General features: G+C 39.8%; 2 protein-coding genes across 3 annotated transcripts in view; both read right to left on the reverse strand.

Annotated features, from left to right (window-relative positions):
- The window catches only part of LOC125883116 (USP6 N-terminal-like protein), a 90,523-nt gene extending 74,377 nt beyond the window's left edge, over positions 1-16,146 (reverse strand). The window contains exons 1-2 of one of the 2 annotated variants that reach the window (XM_049567299.1): positions 15,942-16,146; positions 1,383-1,489 (exon numbers count right to left, since the gene is read on the reverse strand). The gene's annotated coding sequence lies outside the window, so the exon portion shown is untranslated. Of the gene's footprint in view, positions 1-1,382; positions 1,490-11,118; positions 11,273-15,941 lie in introns of those variants that run through there. The other variant, XM_049567300.1, reaches the window with a different exon arrangement.
- Positions 1-19,080, reverse strand: part of LOC125883094 (USP6 N-terminal-like protein) — a 354,121-nt gene that overhangs the window by 110,742 nt on the left and 224,299 nt on the right. The window lies entirely within an intron of this gene.

A 19,080-nucleotide genomic window follows, 5' to 3' on the forward strand; every position in this document is an offset into this window, starting at 1 on the left:
AAGGACGGCAGATCAGCATACTGATGCTACATTTTAGGACTAAAATCGTCTTCTTAGAGGATCAGAGAGCGTCCTGTTTCCATCAAGCTGCAGATTAGACCAAAATCTATTTTGACGTTCATGTGCAAGCGCTGGTGGGAAATCTGCAGCCACAAGTCACGAATTATTTAACTTAATCCAAAGTGTCCTCCAACAAAAACAGTAGAGTCATACAAAAAGCTGAGCCACTGCAACACCTTGAACCCCAGCAACCAATCCAGCATCAGAATAGTCCAACACTATTGCTGATTAAACCAAACAGCAACCCAAAGTAATGAAGAAATGTCTTGTCCTCTGATCGCCTTTAAATACTGGTCATAAAAACTAACACTGGCTGTGATGAATCCGTCCAAAACATCCAAAATCTCTCTTCACTCACATTTACTGGCGTCACCACAGTAGAAATGTGCAAATGGCTCACTTTCATCTCTCGTCTCTGATCAGACTGGGATGCAAATACGATTCACAATGCAAATACTCCATTACAAATTTGTTACTGTGTGTTTCTGAGAACACATTTCCCAGCATTGCCAATATTTTCCCAGATATTAATGTTCATGGTTCCAAAATTTGACAATGTAGCTTTGGAAACCTCTATGGCACGTCCCCGTGTTTTCATGGTGGTTTATACTTCCTAATCAGGGGCGTAAATATAGACAGTGCAGGAAGTGCGGCTGCTAGCACCCATGTTCCTGGGAATGATTCAGAACTACACCTGTGTTTATTAAAAAAAACCTCACATTTAATTAAATGGTACCATTTGTCATAAAACACAAACCCAACTCCATCAAAATTTTATTTTCTTTTCATTTTTGGGTAAAATAGCTACAATCTATAACAATATCTGCTTACTCAACAAAGACAACAAAATTTCTGAATAAACTAAATATACATACAAAAAAACCTACTCAATTAAATGAATAATTTCTTATTCTCTTGGATAATTTTGTCATTTACAGGTGGGCAATGATGATTGTTGGGTAACATGTATGTTAATGTTGCCTATGTCAAGTCTTTATTTGATCATGTGACAAGGGATATGATATAGTAGCTAGTTTAGGCCAAGGACAAGAAAGACAAACAGGAAAAAAAGTCACACAGCTCCCGAAATAAGATTCCTTTGGATTTCGTAAACAGTTGCCAGTGGTGTCCATCGTAACAACCTTACGCCACTGTTCCTAATATAAAGACAACAGGCACTGGACGGGTGTAAGAAACAAAAATCACACCACAATGGCACAATTTCCTGCAACATGTGTCGCAACAACAAAGCAGCCAAAGAGCAACAGAGCACATGTGAACAGCCAGTTTTATGTGAATAAATTAAAAGTTTAATAACTTACTCATGGTGGGAGTCCAGGGGTGGGGGGCAGGGTGAGGCCCAGGTAGGGCGGGGCTTTGGACAGGTGAGGTTATTCTCCACTGGGTCTTTCCTAGAGGCACTCATGACCTGATGAGGAAGCCAAAAAATAGTTATAAAATCACATCTGCACACCCAGAATGCACTGAACAGAACAGGTTTTGGAACATAGATACAAACTTTAATATATGTTGAGCTGTGTGCTCATTCCCAAGAATTTAGCGAGCAAAAAATGCCAAATATTTGCTAACTTCAGCTTCTGAAATGTCTAGATTAGCTGCTTCTGTCTATTTTATATCAAAGTTAACCAAAAATTTGGGGGTTTCACACTTTTAGTCGGTCAAAACAAGACATCAGAAGTCACCATTTTGGGAAATAACAATGGACGAGTGTGAAGTTTCTGTGGCCGGTATAGCGAAATAATATGACAGAATTAGCAAGCTAGCTAGCTACCTAGCCAGCCACCTCATGAATAAAATTTGACATCTTAATGCTTTGTCCACAACTCTTTTTACATCATAGGAAAACACATTGCTATCGTCAGATGAGAGACAGGTTTGCTTGGCTAATTTTCTGTAGCCACTGTTATGTTAGCATAAAACCACAGCGGAACTAGAAAATATATTTCCAGGAGAAAATGCGTGTGGATGCTGACTGCTGAAATGAGTTTCAAAACCACGGCTGAAAATGCTGAAATATAAAACAAACTGCTGGAAACATCTGAAAATCTGTCAGAAATGGAAGTTGAGCCGTATTAGCCAAAGAAGTCTAAAGCTAACGTACATTAATAGAAAAGCTGGATGCTAAACTGTAAAAGTGTCAAAGGTGGAAGTTGAAATTAACTTTAATGAAAAGTTAAAAGAAGAAACATTTCATTCTAAAAAGCTAGGATAAAAGTCCTAGAAGAGCTAAACGTTTTAATCTAATGACAGTGCTGTATTATTGTATTCCTCCTTTTCTGTAACCAGTGTAGCATAATAACATGACGGAATTAGCATGTTAGTGAGCTAGATTAGCTGCTTCTGTCTATTTTATATCAAAGTTAACCAAAAATTTGGGGGTTTCACACTTTTAGTCGGTCAAAACAAGACATCAGAAGTCACCATTTTGGGAAATAACAAAGGACGAGTGTTAAGTTTCTGTAGCCGGTATAGCATAATAACATGACGGAATTAGCATGTTAGCAAACTAACTAGCCAGCCACGACATGAATAAAATCTCACAACTTAGTGCTTTGTCCACTGCTCTTTTTCCAGCGTAGAAAAACACACATCATCAGCGATCATCAGATGAGTGACAACTTTTTTGGCTAATTTTCTGTCATCAATGTCAGATTAGCATTAAAGCACAGCCGAATTAGCAAGTTAGCGAGCTAACGAGCCAGCCGTGGTGAAAATGGCAGTTTTGGACAGAGGAAAGAGAAAACCACCTCATTAGTTTGTTTGAGGAACAAAATTGTCTGTATGACACACAAGCCTTAATTTTAGATGTTACAATTTTGGAACGGAAGCCGCCACCGTTATGAGGAGAAAGTGAAAATAAGATGTTGGAACAGCTGCCACCACCTTGGTGTCAACCCATAACGCAAGGTCAACCAGTTAATCAGTTTGGATAATTCATTGGTGCCCATACAACATTTAACAAACTCTCATTATCGGTGGCGCTTGGCTCTAACAGTGGCCGATGGACGTAGCCGATGGTTGCGTAGCCTCCATCAGTCACACAGGGAACGTACATCACCGAGTGGCACATGTGTTAAATGATAAGTGGCTACAGCTCCAGAATAAGCAGCCCACTTCTGTTGCGTGAGTGTGTCTAAGTTTACTGTTCCTCATTATAACATTTATTTACATGCATTTTTGAGCTGGACGGCAACAGCAGGGCAAAGTCCATGACTGAGTGAATTCCGCCACTTCCTGTTTCAAATTAAAAACCCTCTAGTGTTTCATAGAGTCGGTTCTGACCAAGTCTTGTTCACTAGTTTCTGACATTTTCAAGACAAAACAAGTGAAAAACATCTTAAATATTAGACCCTATTGCTTGTAGAATACACAGATGTAGTCAGAAGTCAATGAAATGGACAAACACTGTCTCACACCTCACACACACACACACACACGTATGCACACACACACTTGATTAAGGATGTGAGCTTGCTCATTAACATCTTCACTAGGAGAGAAATGGCAGGGCGCAGGGTGGGTGAATGAATAGCCTTGGATTTGTGGATGTGTGTGTGTGTGTGTGTGTGTGTGTGTGTGTGTGTGCATCCACCCATCCACATCACCCGGTCATTGGGCTAAATAACAGTAATCTGATGATAGTATGCGGTAATAATGGGTAATCTGATCACTCTGCAGATGCCTGCTGGACGAGGAGGAGGAGGAAGGGGAGGGGTGAGCAGGAAGGCAGAGGAGGGGGAAATGATGCAGGTGATGTAGAAATTAAGTCCCCCCCCTCCACCCCTCCCATGTTGCTATGAGCGTGAGTACTGCAGATGCTGGTGTTATCCAGCAACCTCAGGACTGCAAGTGAAACCAGCGGAGGTCAGCAGAAAGCCTCAGCAGCAGAGGGAGTGACAAACAAGCAGCAGAGCAGCGATCTGTGTACAGATTCATTCATAGTAAAGGAGCAGGGAGAGCCGACGCTGCCTTATGGGCATTGTTACCACTATCGTTGTCATCCACACAGGGTTCACCCTGGACAGGTCGCCAGACTATCACAGGGCTGACACATAGAGACAGACAACCATTCACACTCACATTCACACCTACGGACAATTTAGAGTCACCTGCATGTCTTTGGACTGTGGGAGGAAGCTGGAGCACCTGGAGGAAACCCACGCTGACACGGGGAGAACATGCAAAGTCCATACGGAGGGGCCCCAGCCGGCCGATGGATTCAAACTCTCTCTTGCTGTGAGGCAACAGCGCTAGCCGCTGCACAACCTTGCTGTCCAATTTGAATTCTTTATTCCATAAAATGATTAAAAATGTGAAAAATGTCTATTTTTTATTTCCCACAGCCCAAGGTGACACTTTTAAATTACTTGTTTTGTCCAACCGACCCTCCAAATTTTCAAGTAGGAGAGTAATAACCTTACTAGAGATGCACTGATTGAATTTTTCTTGGCTGGTTCAGATTTTAGATTTTGTCTAATTTCTAAAGAACTATAATTGGCAGCATATGTATATACACAGAACTTAACGGTGCCAAGAAACTGACCATCTCCAGTGCTCCTAGTTTTCCTGTTTACCGCGGCTTCCCTCCCACGTCACTGTTTACGTCCAACGCTGAGCAACACGTTTTGTTACTTGCTCACGCCCCCCACTGCCCCGAAAAAGGCGCATTCTGTATAAACAAAAGCAGGCAGGTGTTTTTATACTGCCAATGCTGAAAGAAGACTGATTGGGCTTTCCTGCAAATTTGCACAATTCCTATCTAAAAAGGGCTATGCTTCCATTTCCTGACACTTCACAAAAAAAATCCTTCCAGTTCACCAGTGCAAAGCTTTTAATGTGAAGAAGCAGAAGCAGGAATGGTTTGGTTTGCGTCAGCAGTAACTGAACACAGTTGTGATCCTGGTGACAGTGATCATCTGACAGTTAAAGGAACACAGGGGTGAAACTAAACTCCAAACCACAGACACTCTGGTAGACGTTACAAAGGTACTGAGAGCTGAACACACAGAGACATTTAAAGAGTTTTCTCTCTGGCCTCCAGCACAGACACAAGTTTAGCCTCTGAAGACAGAGCTATAGAGAGGAGACTGTCCCGAGTACCGAGCCTGTCCCCTGCTGTGGGGCTGTCATCTCAGCTTGGCTTGGCATGGTGCAGCTCTCCAGGACCCATCCGAGCCCGTAGAAAAACCCTATTAGCTCTGAGGCTGTGACCTGGGATTAGATCCACCATATGTCCACCTTTGCCCTGAGCCGGGACGCCAGCCAGTTATCAAGACTGACACTACAGAGCTGTACACCACACGACCGTCACTGAGGTGCTCGACTTAGGTCACAAAGCTGCGTTAACACAATTCTACATTACCAATATGTATGATCTTTAATCACAAATATCACAATCCTCAACTTCAGTGTAATAAAACTGATTATTTCAGAACATCCTGGCGCCAAATTCAGACAGTAAGCCGAGCTATAACAGTCATTAGTGGCAGCATCAATCTGACATCTATTAAAACAGCCTTCACAGTCAAACCACAGCGCTGCTGCAGAAACCAGATCTCTTTTGTTCTGTGCTGTAAACTCAGCAGGCCGGCAGCTGTGAGGGATGTGTTACTGCTGCTATGGTGTGTTAAAGAATAACCATGTAAACCTCAGACTGCTCAGACCTCTCTGAAGTGCACTTAACTACCCGCTGACATGAAAACAGTCCAAAGTGAAATGTGCGAACGGGCAGCTGGTGGCAGACTCATCCCAAATTATCTGTATCGGCCTTCATAAACCCATATTGGCCAAACACCGGCGTGTTTGTTGGACACGGGGTTAGTTACATCTGATGCAGGGTCATGAGCCAATGCAGTTCTCTCTGTCTCACACACACACAGACAGGCCAGAGGGCGGCTCAGCATCTGGTGGTGTGTGGTGCGCTGCTGCTCTGAAGCCGGGCATTAAAAGAGAGAGCGGAGGACTGAGCCAACGGGGATCAGCGGCCAATAAAGACGGGCAGCAGCACGGTGCCAAGGCCTGGACGGTAGTGAGGGAATGCAGAAACACTGAGTGTGTGTTAGACTACATCTGGTATAAGGGCGGGCCGCCTGCCTCGTGGAGAATTCTGCTGCACCGACTGTGAGACTTGAGCTGACCTGCAGATCAGGGAGCGTGCAGGATACACTGAGACTGCTGCAGCCTTTTTAAAGGAGGGAAATAGATGAGGGGATAGATATCATGCTGGATCTTGGATGTGTGTATGATCACACCTACATATCATGGAAAGACATTTAGGATAAGGTAACCCAACTGTAAAGACACACTGACTGAAGCTGAGAGACGGAGAGAAACCCAGCAAAGTCTCTGTTGCTACGTTACAGACATTCACTCAGACAAAACCTGCTTTTGAGTTTGGGGAGCCACCTGACGCCGCGCAGCCTGGCAAATAAACTGCCCTTTCAACAAGAAAACACACGCACACACTCTCAGCTCTCTCTCACACACACACACACACACACACACACACACTGGCTCAATTGTTTCTGGAGTGGCTCTGCAGAGAGACGCTGTAACAGAGATAGAAAGGGAACAGAAGAAAGAGATGAACTAATTTGTGGTTGTTGACCCTGACGACTGCGGGGCTCTTCCATTTCCTCTCTGTCACTGAGCCACACAGCCAACAGCAGCCTCCACCTCCGCACTGGGAAACTCCTTTTTGGATTCGTCAAATATTTTATGTCCTTTACCGAATGTAGGCATCATGGTGAGATTGATTTATTAAGGTAGTTTTGTACGTATCAGATCCTACAGCAGATTCAGTAGTGGACGCCTGGAAATCTAGGAATGTTGCTTCTTGTCACAACTTTGGAGTCATTTATTAAAGGAACACTTCACCCCCCAAATGACCATCTGTTTATCAGTTGCTCGCCCCGTGTTACGTTCAATTCATGAAGAAAAATTTGTTTTTTCCGGCATTCGTCTAGCCTGGTTCCAGACCATAGACCCCGCCCACTCAACTGAAAAGGCTTGCATCTCTGGTCTGGCATACTTCAATGAATTTGCGATTTATCTCGTCCAAACAATGGACGGGCCAATGAACGCCGGGGGTGGGGGCGGGTCTAGCGATTAGCCAATCAGCGCCACGCTGATGTCAAGCTGTACGCCGGTGGGTAACTGATGAGGATAGCAACAATGGCGACCGCTACAGATCCTACAGACCAGATTAACGATGCTATCGAGGTATTTCGCCACTACTCGCGTTAATGGAGGACCAAATTAAGGAAGCTGCTAAACTGGATTTAACGGCGATGCAGCTGGGCGTGCACGACGATGGAGACATTTTAAACGGGCAATGTTCGCTTGTTTTCGGCACCCCCGAGGCATGGATACTAATGACGTCAGATTCTGGGTGAGATGTTGATCTCTACTGATTGATTGAAAACAGACGCCTTCACTCAGATTACCAAAATACAGGCGTGTCTACAACGACATGGCTGAAACGAACCATTGTTTCAGTCCTATATTTTGCTTTAAAATCTGTATTTTGTCCCACCAACAGTCTAAAACTCCAAACACAAGTTAGCTCCAGGTCGTCCAGTGTGAAGACTGGCTTCTTTTCTCTCTTTAATACCTTTATAAATTGAATGTATTTAACTTTTAGACTGCTGGTCAGACAAAATATAGACTTTAAAGTAAGATAAGAGAGTAAAAACAATGGTTCGTTGCAGCTGTAGACACACCTATACTTCAGTAACGTGTCTTTGTGGTGCCTAAAAGCAGCATTATAGACTTCAACCTATAAAACTACATTCTGTGGGGGAACCCGGAGCTTTAGTTTGCTATTATTAGCAGGGTGCAAATGTGCCTCGCATTCACTGCTGGGTCTCTAAAATGCCACACAGGGCAGCGACAATGTCTAAAAGTCAGCAGGAGGCTGTGTGTAAAAAGGTCAAGTGCTGACAATGGCGCACACTGGCAGCGGGGCGGCGTGAAGGCCAGTCAGATCTTTAACCTCAAAAGGCTGCAGCAGTGAGCTTTTATCCACCAGTGGGTCAGGTCAGGCCACAAACTCCTGTACGGCACAGCTTCAAAAATGAATATTTAACAGCCAGGTGTCTGTCCCACGTTTGCTTCTGTGTAATGTATACTGAGGCTTCTGCACTCATGATGTAAATATACATTCGAGATTAAGCGTGTTGTAGAAATGCTTCAAAATCCGATCTATTTAGCTGCCGCACAGAAACACAAAGATTAAAGGAGGCATGTTTGCGTCTTGATTATTGCAACTTATTCCTGTTTAAATAAAAAAAAATCTCGCAGATTGTTCAGAACGCAGCTACAAGGCTTTCAATAAAACTAAGAAGCACGACCACATCACACCAGTTTAACCCTTTTTACATTGGCTCCCTGTTTGTTTCAGGACTGACTTTAAAATCGTTTTGATTACTTTTAAGGCTCCTCATGGCTCCAGATTATATTTCAGGCTTGTTATGAAAGACTTATGAACCTCTGCGTAGTTTGAGAGGTCCTCGGGCAGAGGTCTTCTGCTTGTCCCAGAGTCCAGACTGGACACCAAAGGGGACAGAGCTTTTGCAGTCAGGGCCCCGAGGCTCTGGAACGACCTGCCCGCGGACATAAGGCTCTCTGAGTCACTGGCTTCGTTTAAGGACGATTTCAACTGAAAACGGTAAACTTTAGTCGTGTTTTGGTCGATCGTTTACACGCCAGCGGCGTTTTGGTTGCCTGAAAACGCAACGTTTTGAAAACGGGTTCCAGAGTGCAATTTTTTGGAAACAGCAACGTCTCTGTTGTCATGTAAACTGCAATATGCAGTGCCTCTGAAAACGGAGACTTTTCGCACATGCGCATTACGGTTCTAGTCACTCGGCATGCACGAGAAAGTCGACCATCACAACAACAATGGCTGACTCCCGAGCTCTGTTTGCGCTGCTCAACCTGTTGAATTTATCAACGCTTCCCCATCATAGTGTAGATTTACTGTAGCAACTCCACCTCGTCGTCCGTTGAGACAAACGTAGTGCAGTGCCATTTTGTTTGTTTATACATCGCCGCTGTGTCAAAGGAAGCGCATGTGTTTAGGCACGTGTTGTTTCATTACAAAGTCACACCACCAACTACTGGCCTGGCATGTATATGACAGCATTTTTGGTCAGTTTTACAGATCCGTGTGCACGGCGATAGTTATCAAACATTGTTTTATTCCACAATTATCATCTTGCCTTATTTTATCTTTTACTTTGGTGATATTTAATGACATGTAATTTGTTTAACTCTCCTTGTGTTTTGAATGTGTTTCGTTCACTGTACAGCACTTTGTGACTGTGTTTTGAAAGGTGCTATATAAATACAATTTATTGCTTTTGCTTCATATATTTCGTAGTCTGACTGTCCAACTTAAAGTTTGCACGGAGCCCATTGAATCAATGGAAGCGTAATGCGTTCACTTGTCACAAAAATATTCACCCTGTAATTCCTGCATTAACGAGATGATTATCTCAGAAATCTGCGAATCGTTTTTATGGAAAACAAACCTGCTCTGTTTTACTGAATTAACGAGCATATTATTTCAAAACAAACAAACAAACAAAACAAAAAAAGAGAGCATTACGCTTCCGTTGTTAATTATTTAAAGTGACTATCTGGCAGTCTTAATCTGAATTGCAGGTGCTGAAACGTCAAAAAGAAAAGCTGCAACTTTGATTCATGTTACAGACTTCTAAAACGCAGAAGTTCGGATACACTAAAGTCCCTCAATGACACAAACTAACCAATCAAGGCAGCGGTAGACCAACAGACTCCGTGTTCAGCAAAGTAAAAGTACTGTTTTTGTCAATGGAGTCTGGCAGTGACGAGAGCAGGGATAGGTTCGACTTTTAGTTCAGTTTCCTCTCTGTTGTTTCTTTTGACTGTTTTGTATTTGTATTTCTCCATGAGTCTTCTCTCTGCTCGCTTATAAAGCACTTTGAATTGCTGAAATAAACCTGCCTTGCTTGCACATATACTAGTGATGATAGCAGTAGCAGCAGCATTAGTATTAATAGTAGTAGCACCAGTAGTGTGGCAGGATTTGTCTTTTCCAGTAATGCTGCTTCTACCTCTGTCTCTCTCTCTCTGTGTTGTGCAGCAGAGCTGGGAAAGGGCTGATCCCTGACAAGCAACTCAGCAGTGACACAATGGCTCCAAATAAAAGCTGATAAAGCGAATAGTCTGACCCTGACACATCCTGACATGCTGCTCACTTCATCGCAGCCCGACAACCAACACCAGGAACCAGTGTCACACTTTACAACAACTTTTTATGACGACAGCAGTGTAACACCTGCAGGAGACAAATCATTTCTGAGTAAACAGTTAATATTTTCCTAGAGTGTGGTTGTTGTGCTTGATATTAAAAGGTCAGAATTATCCGGTCAGTTAATCCAACTCTGCAGTTCTGCAGGTAAACAATATTTTACAAGGTTCAGGGTCTTGAAAGCACCTCACAGCCACGGTGGCTCATACTACTACTATAAACGCCTTGTGTTTTCAAACTGTAAAGCCCCTGACTGCGTTAAGCCGCATTATCCTGAAGCGGGATAGGAAGGATTGAAAGACACACCATTGTCAAGTCCACAACACTGAAACACATCATTTCCTATCAAGATTTTCAAAATAAAACCACCATTTTCTTCAGAAAGCCCTCTACTCCTGTTATGAATTCATGCTAACTTTAATATTTTCAAAACAGTCAGTTGATGTAATAGCGCTTCAGAGATTATGATAAATACTCTGTTTTCAAGCGATAAGAAACTCTAATGAGGACATTTTAAGCTTTATGATATATGTGTGCAACATGCTCTTTTATGTGTATTTACATGGTTTATTTTTACTCTATGAACAATATAATTTTAACTAAATACGCTGATAAAATAACAAAGAGGTTTCACACATTTTTTGGCTCATAAAAAGCACTTTATCCCTACAACTGACACGTTTCATGCTTTTACTTTGAAATAAATTCGCCCTACATCCGGTTTCCCGTCCAACTTCACGCACCTTGCTCCAAAGGTAACTCTCCGTCTCTCGCGAGGCAGGAAACAACACACACTGCTCAACTTTCCTAAACACAAGCACCGGGGGAAAACCCGCGTCCACGCGCCCCTGTTTACGTCCACATATTTGTGTTATTTACACCAGTAAACAAACTGAGCTCCTCGGTTCATTTCAAACGCTACTAATGCAGCAGCTGCAGCCCCGAGCTCATCAACGTGACGGACAGGCCGCCGCAGCCAACCAGGAGCCGCAGAGCTCGCGGCCGGAGCCAATGGGAGGCCGTGATTGGTGCTCGAGCCGCATTGACTCCGTTGCGGGAGGCTACCTCGTTGGTTTCGGCCATGTTAAGTTTTAAACATTCAGCCGGAAGACGACCGGAACTAAAGCGATTGGACATTCAAAATAAAAGTAGGTACTGAGGGTTTACATTCATACACTATAAAGTTACTAAAATAAAATTAGGAGTTTACCGTACACTTCATGGCACCAGTGTTAGCTTTAAATTACAAGATAATCTCTAAATTTACATTTTAAAGGTAAAGTTAATAATGAAAATAAATTTTATTTATTTAACACCGTTCAAAAGACAGTTACAAAGTCCTTGAATATAAAAAATAAAATACATTTAAAAACATAGAATGAATAGTTCTGTTGCAGCCTTCATCGAGCTTATTTTGATTTTGTATATTTAATTTTATTTGTATCAAATTTTTTTGATTGATGTCAATTTTTTTATTTGTACTTTTTTTCAATTTTTTTTACATGTGTATATTTATATATAATATAAATAATTTATCCTTTTTTGATAAACTGTAAATTTTTTAATAATTTATGTTTTATATTTTTTATATATTTTTCTAACCATTTTCTAATTTTATAGTTATTTTTTAATAATATTAAAAATAATTGATTGTTGTTAATATTTTAGAAACTTTTAATAATAATACTTTTAATAAACTTTTAATATATATAAAAGTATTATTATTATTATTATTATCAATAATACTTTTATATATTCATTTATTTTTAACAATTTATTTTTATGTTTATGAATAATATGTTCTTTAAGATACTTATACAATCTTGTGATAAATTATGGTGTAGACTGCATTTTTTTTTCTTAAGTAAACAATAAAAAGGACGATTTAAAAATTAATAGAGAAAGAATGAGATGAGCTAAGAGCCAAACACTAGGTACACAGTAGAAACAGGGCAAGATGAACTAAAATGTCCTAAAACGTTATTTAATTACTGAAAAGCAATTCTTAAAAAGTGGGGTTTTAAAAGTGATTAAAAGATGAGACAGAGTTTGCAGCCCTGATCTCCCCAGGCGGGTCGTTTCAAAGTCTACGAGCTCTAACTACAGACGCTCTGTCACCTCTGTGAATTAATCTGGACCCAACGACAAGGAGCAACACATCTGAGGATCTCAGGGTGTGAAGAGAGGACACAGGGCAGTAACAGATCAGATAAGTTGGAGCGAGGGCTTTGTGAGTGATCAATAATATCTCAAAATCTGTTCTAAAGGCAACAGGCAGCCGGTGTGAGGAAGACAGGATCGCCAGAGAGCAAGGAATAACAGTCGAGTAGTTATGTTTGGATTTTTTGAAGTGGAATTGTATGAGGTACTTATCATTAGACAGTATATTACAAACAGTAGATGTCAGTCAGCAGGCTTACAGTCTGGAGAAGCAGGCTGGAGTCCGACATGGAAGCAACTGCTGTGGACGGGTCAGCAACAAAGGTTTTTTAGACGCATAATAAAATCAATATTAGCTTAAGTGTACGCTGTATTGTGAGTATTTTCACTGCTGTACCTTCATGTAAGACACTGATTTCAAACTGGAAAATGAAGCCCTTTTATCGCTCTCTTCAAAACCAGACTCCATTGAGAAAAACAGTGATTTAGCATCGCTGAACACAGGAGCTGCTGGTCTACCTCTGCATTGAACAGTTCGTTATTTTGTGTTATTGTGTGACTTTGGAGATTTAAAGCATTAGTTCAGATTCACCAACGTCACACAATAACATAAAATAACTGTCTGAGCAAAGCAGCGATGGACCAGCAGCTCCTGTGTTCAGTGAGCTAAAATTACTGTTTTTCTCAATGGAGTCTGGTGGCTTTCACAAGCACAAAGATGGGGAGCTGAAGCTGCTGAAATGGGCTGTCTGACAATAAGGTAAAGCGATGAAAATACTCTCAGTGTAGCGTACACTTAAACTGATACTGATTTCTTTAGGTGGGACTATTTTTAGGTGGCTAAAATACGTTTTGTTGCCGACCCCATCCACAGCAGTACATTGCTTAGCTTCAGTATCCCACTCCAGTCTGCTTCTCCAAAGTGGGGTCATGCCAACTGACATCTGCTGTGTCTAACACACTGACTGTGCATCAGTACCCCGTACAACCTTACTTCAAAATATCCAAACTATGCCTTTACAAGACGGTTGATGAGCTTATGTATTTCAAATTGCATTTTAGGTCATTTATTTCTTCGCTTTCCTCCATTTTGTGCTGACGTTCTTCATGTGAAACACTGAACGAAATTTGCTAAAGTTACCTAAACCTCTTCAAAATATGAACACTTATGCTGACAATATTTTTGCCATAACTACCAACAATAATACGGAGAAAGCAACTGAAAGTATGAACGTCACGTAAAGTACAAAAGTATAAATTTTCATCATATTGTTGCCGGCACGTTAGCCAAACGAAGGCATCCTGCACGACGACAAGACTCAAAGCAACAGAGTGAATGTTTTATTCTACGTATAAGCTTCTTACCCAAGAGAATATATCTGTAATCACCGAATTTTTGATCAGTAACTGTAACTGATTACAATTACATTTAATCTGTAATTTAATTCCATGCTGAGGTGGGACCAAGTCATTGTTTCGCAAGTCACAAGTAGGTGTCAAATTTGGCACTCGGGCCCCAGGTTACGTCCAAAGTCAAGACGGGTGAGTTCAAAGTCAAGTCCTACATCAAGTATTTTCATGTCAAAAGCCTCCAAGTGCGGCCACGAGTCATTGGCTATACAGTCCAAGTCCAGCTGCAAGTTATTTTGGATTTTGTCAAGTTGAGTCTAGAGTCATCAAAGTTGTGACCCCAGTCCACAAAACTGATTTTCACAGTGTGATATTTGTACTAAAGAGATCTGGGGACTGAGTCACAGTGAGTCTCAAGTCTTGGCACTCAATCCTAAGTCAAGCCCCATGTCAAGACAAGTCAGTCTTGAGTCAAATCGCAAGTCTTAAACTTTGAGTTTCGAGTCTTAAACAAATCATTATGCTGTCTTCATCTGTAGTTTAACTGAACTTTATCTTTTATTTCTATTTTCCAATCATCTTTTCTTTCTCTGTCACTAATGTTTTGCCTTTTATGCATGAATTGTTCTATATAAATAATGTAACCCTAGTTCTCTGGAGGTTCTCTCCTTGACTGGACGCTGTCAGGCCGGTTCAGACAAAGTGAATCTGGGAATATTAGGTGTCGATTCTTAATAAAACTTCACTTTAATTATTCAAGAAATGAAGGGAAATTAATTGATTCTTGCTCTCTGTTGATATAATATACACTTTAATCTTTGGGCCTGGGGGAAGGTATCAGGCATTCTTACGTACAGGTATCAGACAGATAAATTTAAAGCTTTTTAAGACTCGTTCGAGAAACTTTCAACCAAATTTAGGACAGATTTTTTGACAAATCATGTTTTACTTATTTAAGCATCCCAGGTAAACAAGCATTAGGAATATGGTTACTAGAGTGAGTTATGTCGATCTACATTTTGCCAAGTACGAAGTAAAATGACAGTATAATATGTTTTTAAAGCTCTACAACATCAGAAATGTGGACTTGTACGTAGAAAAGCGTCACTCATTTTCCCAAAAAGAAATGTAAAAATGGATAAATGAAATTAGATCAAATGTTTGTAGCCGTTAAAACCTGACAAATTCAAATTTAAGACTATTTAATGACTTTTAAGGCCTTATTGTTATAAATTAAGACATTTTAAGGTTGTTTATAGAGGTTGTTTAAGTCACGAGTCACTGGTGTTAAAAAAGTTGTGACTCTAGACCAAGTCGTGTGACTCGAGTCCACACCTCGGATTACATGTAGCTCCCTATGTAAGGCACTTTCTAAGGTAGCTACTGTGTTTTATATATTATTTCGTACTATGCAGTGTGTACGTTCTGCTAATATTATGTTACGTTGAATTTTATTCTTATTTAGTGCGTCTACTTGTTACGTGTGGGACTACATATGGAATTAGAGTTTCAATAAATCTGGTGCAACCATGTTTTTATTTCTTGTAAGTGATTAATATCATTGCACTCTCCTTTTATAAATCAAATAAACTAAACTATCCTCCCTAACACTGTTTAAGGCAATAAGAAAAAAGCAACATTCATATAAGACTCCCTTCAACAGCCAGGTATTCCCGTGATCACGACTTTTATTTTGTAGGACGATACCGGAAGTGCCCTTGTAGCGCTCTGCTAGCCTCACAGTGGTGGGTTTGGCTAGGTAGGCCTCGGTGAATACAAATAAGCACAAAGTTTACAATCATAAAACACAATGTACCGGCTTTAATAAACATAAAATAACGTCAACAGTTTGTCCCGGGCGCCAAACAAAGTCCCCAAAGCCCCGCCGCCATGTTCCGTGTCACTTTCCGAAGCTACCGTTAATGAGCTACCGTCATTCAGCCCCGCAGCAACGCCACCGTTCCCACTGACAGATGCATTTGAGGAGCTCGACAAGTTCCCATCTGCTCCAACATAAGGGAACAACACCGGGGCTCTCGAACCCACGGAGCCTCACCTTGCTTTCAACTCGACGGGTCGTCCACGATCACATCGCTGCAGGTAGTTCCCCGGACACACGGGAGCTCTCCGCGTCCATGGTCCCGTACCAGGAAGTCCACAGCACTTCTCAAACTCTGAGTGGGAGAGCCGTGCAGGATGTCAGCCAGGTAGCAATGCGCCGCCCGCCGGGCTCATCTGACCTCAGCGGGTGGAGGATGCTGCTGCTGCTGCTGCTGGTGCTGCTGGTTTTGGTGGTGCAGCTCCGTCCAGCCTGCGACAGTCCTCACACACACTTTATGATACACACTTACAGCAGCCTGGTTTTATTTATTTATTTATGGTCAGTCACTGTCTGTGTTGTAGTGGCCAGTAACAGAAAAATATAGTCACTTTATGATGATTGTCATTACATAAAAACAATAGTTTTACCAACTTCAGAACTGTGTCACAATTATTTTATTTCTTATTTTTCTTATTTTGTTTTCCCAACTTCAAAATTGCTTCACTTTATTTATTTATTAATATTAATATTAATATTATTTATTTATTTTTACTTTTAATTATTTATTTATTTATCTATGGTCACTTACCTCATTTTTATAATGATTATTATCATTACATAGACAATAGTAATTTTTTATATGTATTATTTTTTTCTCAACTTCACAATAGTATCACATTTATTCAAATTATGGTTTTTTTTTTTAATTGTTTCTTTTTATTTATTTATTTATTTATTTATGGTCAGTCACTGTCTGTGTTGTAGTGGCTAGTAATAGAAAAATATAGTCACTTTATGATGACTGTCATTACATAAAAACAATAGTTTTACCAACTTCAAAACTGTGTCACAATTATTTTATTTCTTATTTTTCTTATTTTTTATCTATATATTCATTTATGGTGTGTGTCACATTTATTTTATTTCTTATTTTTTATTTTCTTTCTTTATTATTTATGGTCTTTTTTTAAAAATTATTTATTTATAATAGTTTTTATTATGTATTCTTTTACCCCAACTTCAAAATTGTATCACTTTATTTATTTATTAATATTAATTTTTATTTATTTATTTATGTTTACTTTAGTTTTACCAACTTCCAAACTGTCACATTTATTTTACTTATTTTTTTTAATCTATATATTTATTTATTTATTTATTTATGGTATTTTTTTAAATTATTTATTTATTTTTTCCCCATCTTCAAAATTGTATCGCATTTATGTATTTTTTAAATATTAATTTTTATTTATTTATTCATTTATTTATGGTCACTTACTGTCATTTTATGATGATGATTATCATTAAACAAACAATAATACTTTTTAATATGTATTCATTTTTTCCATCTTCAAAATTGTATCATATTTATTTGTCTTTTACATATCAATTTTTATTTATTTATTTTTACTTTTATTTAGTTATGGTCACTTACCGTCATTTTTATAATGATTACTATCATTACACAAATAATAATAGTTTTTAATGTGTATTGTTTTTTCCCAACTTCAAAACTGTAATACATTTATTTATTTATTTATTTATTTATTTATTTATTTTTAAAATTATTTTCATTTACCTGTAATCAAACCTGAAGGTTCCTTGATATAGGTTGCCAGTGGTATACACACAAATAAAAAAAGATTAGCATCAAAATATACTTAAATATTTATCATTTTTGCACATTCCTGCACAAAATTGTACAACTCTTGTTTTAAAACATATGTATTGTTTCTATTATATATAATTGTTTTGTTATGTTTAGTTTTTCCAGTTCTTGCTTTTATTTTTATTTCCTTTTAACACGTAAAGTTCCTGACTTGATAGTAAACTTTACGCTTGTGTTCATTAAAGTACCAAAAGTACTTATTTTGCAGAGTGGCATATTTCAGAATAACATATATCACATCACTGGATTATAATTGTTCATGTATTCATGTGTTTTTCATTCATTACTCATTCACTCATTACATTTTAATGTATAGATGTATGTATGTGTTACTTTATATCCTGCTGGGCAGCATGTGAATGCACCCCAATAAAGTCTTACAGATATAGTAACACACCATAATGAATCTGATCATTATATTCTTGATTACTAATCAGAATCCACAAAATAACAGGTTTGTAGTGGAGTAAGACATATGGGTTTTGCCTCTTTGTAATGGAGTGTGAGTATAGGGGAGCAGAACATGGATCCCCAAAGCATAGTACTTGAGAAAAAGTACTTAATTACTTTCCTCAGCTCAGGCTCATGGCTGAAAACAAATCTTAAAATGACACAAACGTAGAGCAGATTCAACATTAAAGATTTATTTTTTCACTTTTGAAAGACACAGAACTCACATCGCTTGGATTCCAATTAAAGTGCACATCATAAAAAAAATCTAAAAAGTTGCACACATATTCTCCAAATAAACAAATAAATAAAACGGTGAAACCGACAGGAAGTGGGATAACAAAGGTAAGCTGCATGGATGTAAAGCTGATGGTAATCAGCCTGGCGGGCGTGCTCAGGCCTGACCTGCCTGTAATCTGTGATGTAAATCAAATCCCCCAAAAACATTTTCTTAAATCCCCAGATCCCAGTTCCATGCAGGCCTGCAGAGTGTGTGTGTGTGTGTGTGTGTGTGTGTGTGTGTGTGTGTGTGTCTACAGGCTTCACATGAACCCAGTAACTCCCTCATCGCACACGCTGCGTTTGTTCCTCTCATGTTCATATCTCTGTTTACACAACAACAACACAAAGTGATTCAGTTTGAACACATCTGCTCTCCAGTAGCGTGAACATGTCGCAGAGCGTCACGTGACTCCAGCTTTGAGATGACATAATGATTACATCACCGCAGCACGTACATCTGTCAGCAGTCTGATTCTTTAAGTTGTTACTGACCTCTATAGGCAGGAGATGTGTAGGAGCTCCTCTGATACTCATCATACAGCTGCTGGAGGAGCAGAGGGAGTGAACAGGAGGAGGGGAAGAGGAGAAAAGGAGAGATGGAGGGGGGCCCTACCTTTAAAAGATCTTCACATTTCTGACATTTTGTTTTAGTTTTTAAAATTTAACCAAGTTTAACACGATGGGAAATCGATTGTTTGACAGTCACAACAGGGATAAAAGGTTTGAAAAATCAGGAACATCCTCCCGAGGAAG

This window comes from Epinephelus fuscoguttatus, linkage group LG22 (assembly GCF_011397635.1).
Source record: "Epinephelus fuscoguttatus linkage group LG22, E.fuscoguttatus.final_Chr_v1".
Classification (NCBI taxonomy): domain Eukaryota; kingdom Metazoa; phylum Chordata; class Actinopteri; order Perciformes; family Serranidae; genus Epinephelus; species Epinephelus fuscoguttatus.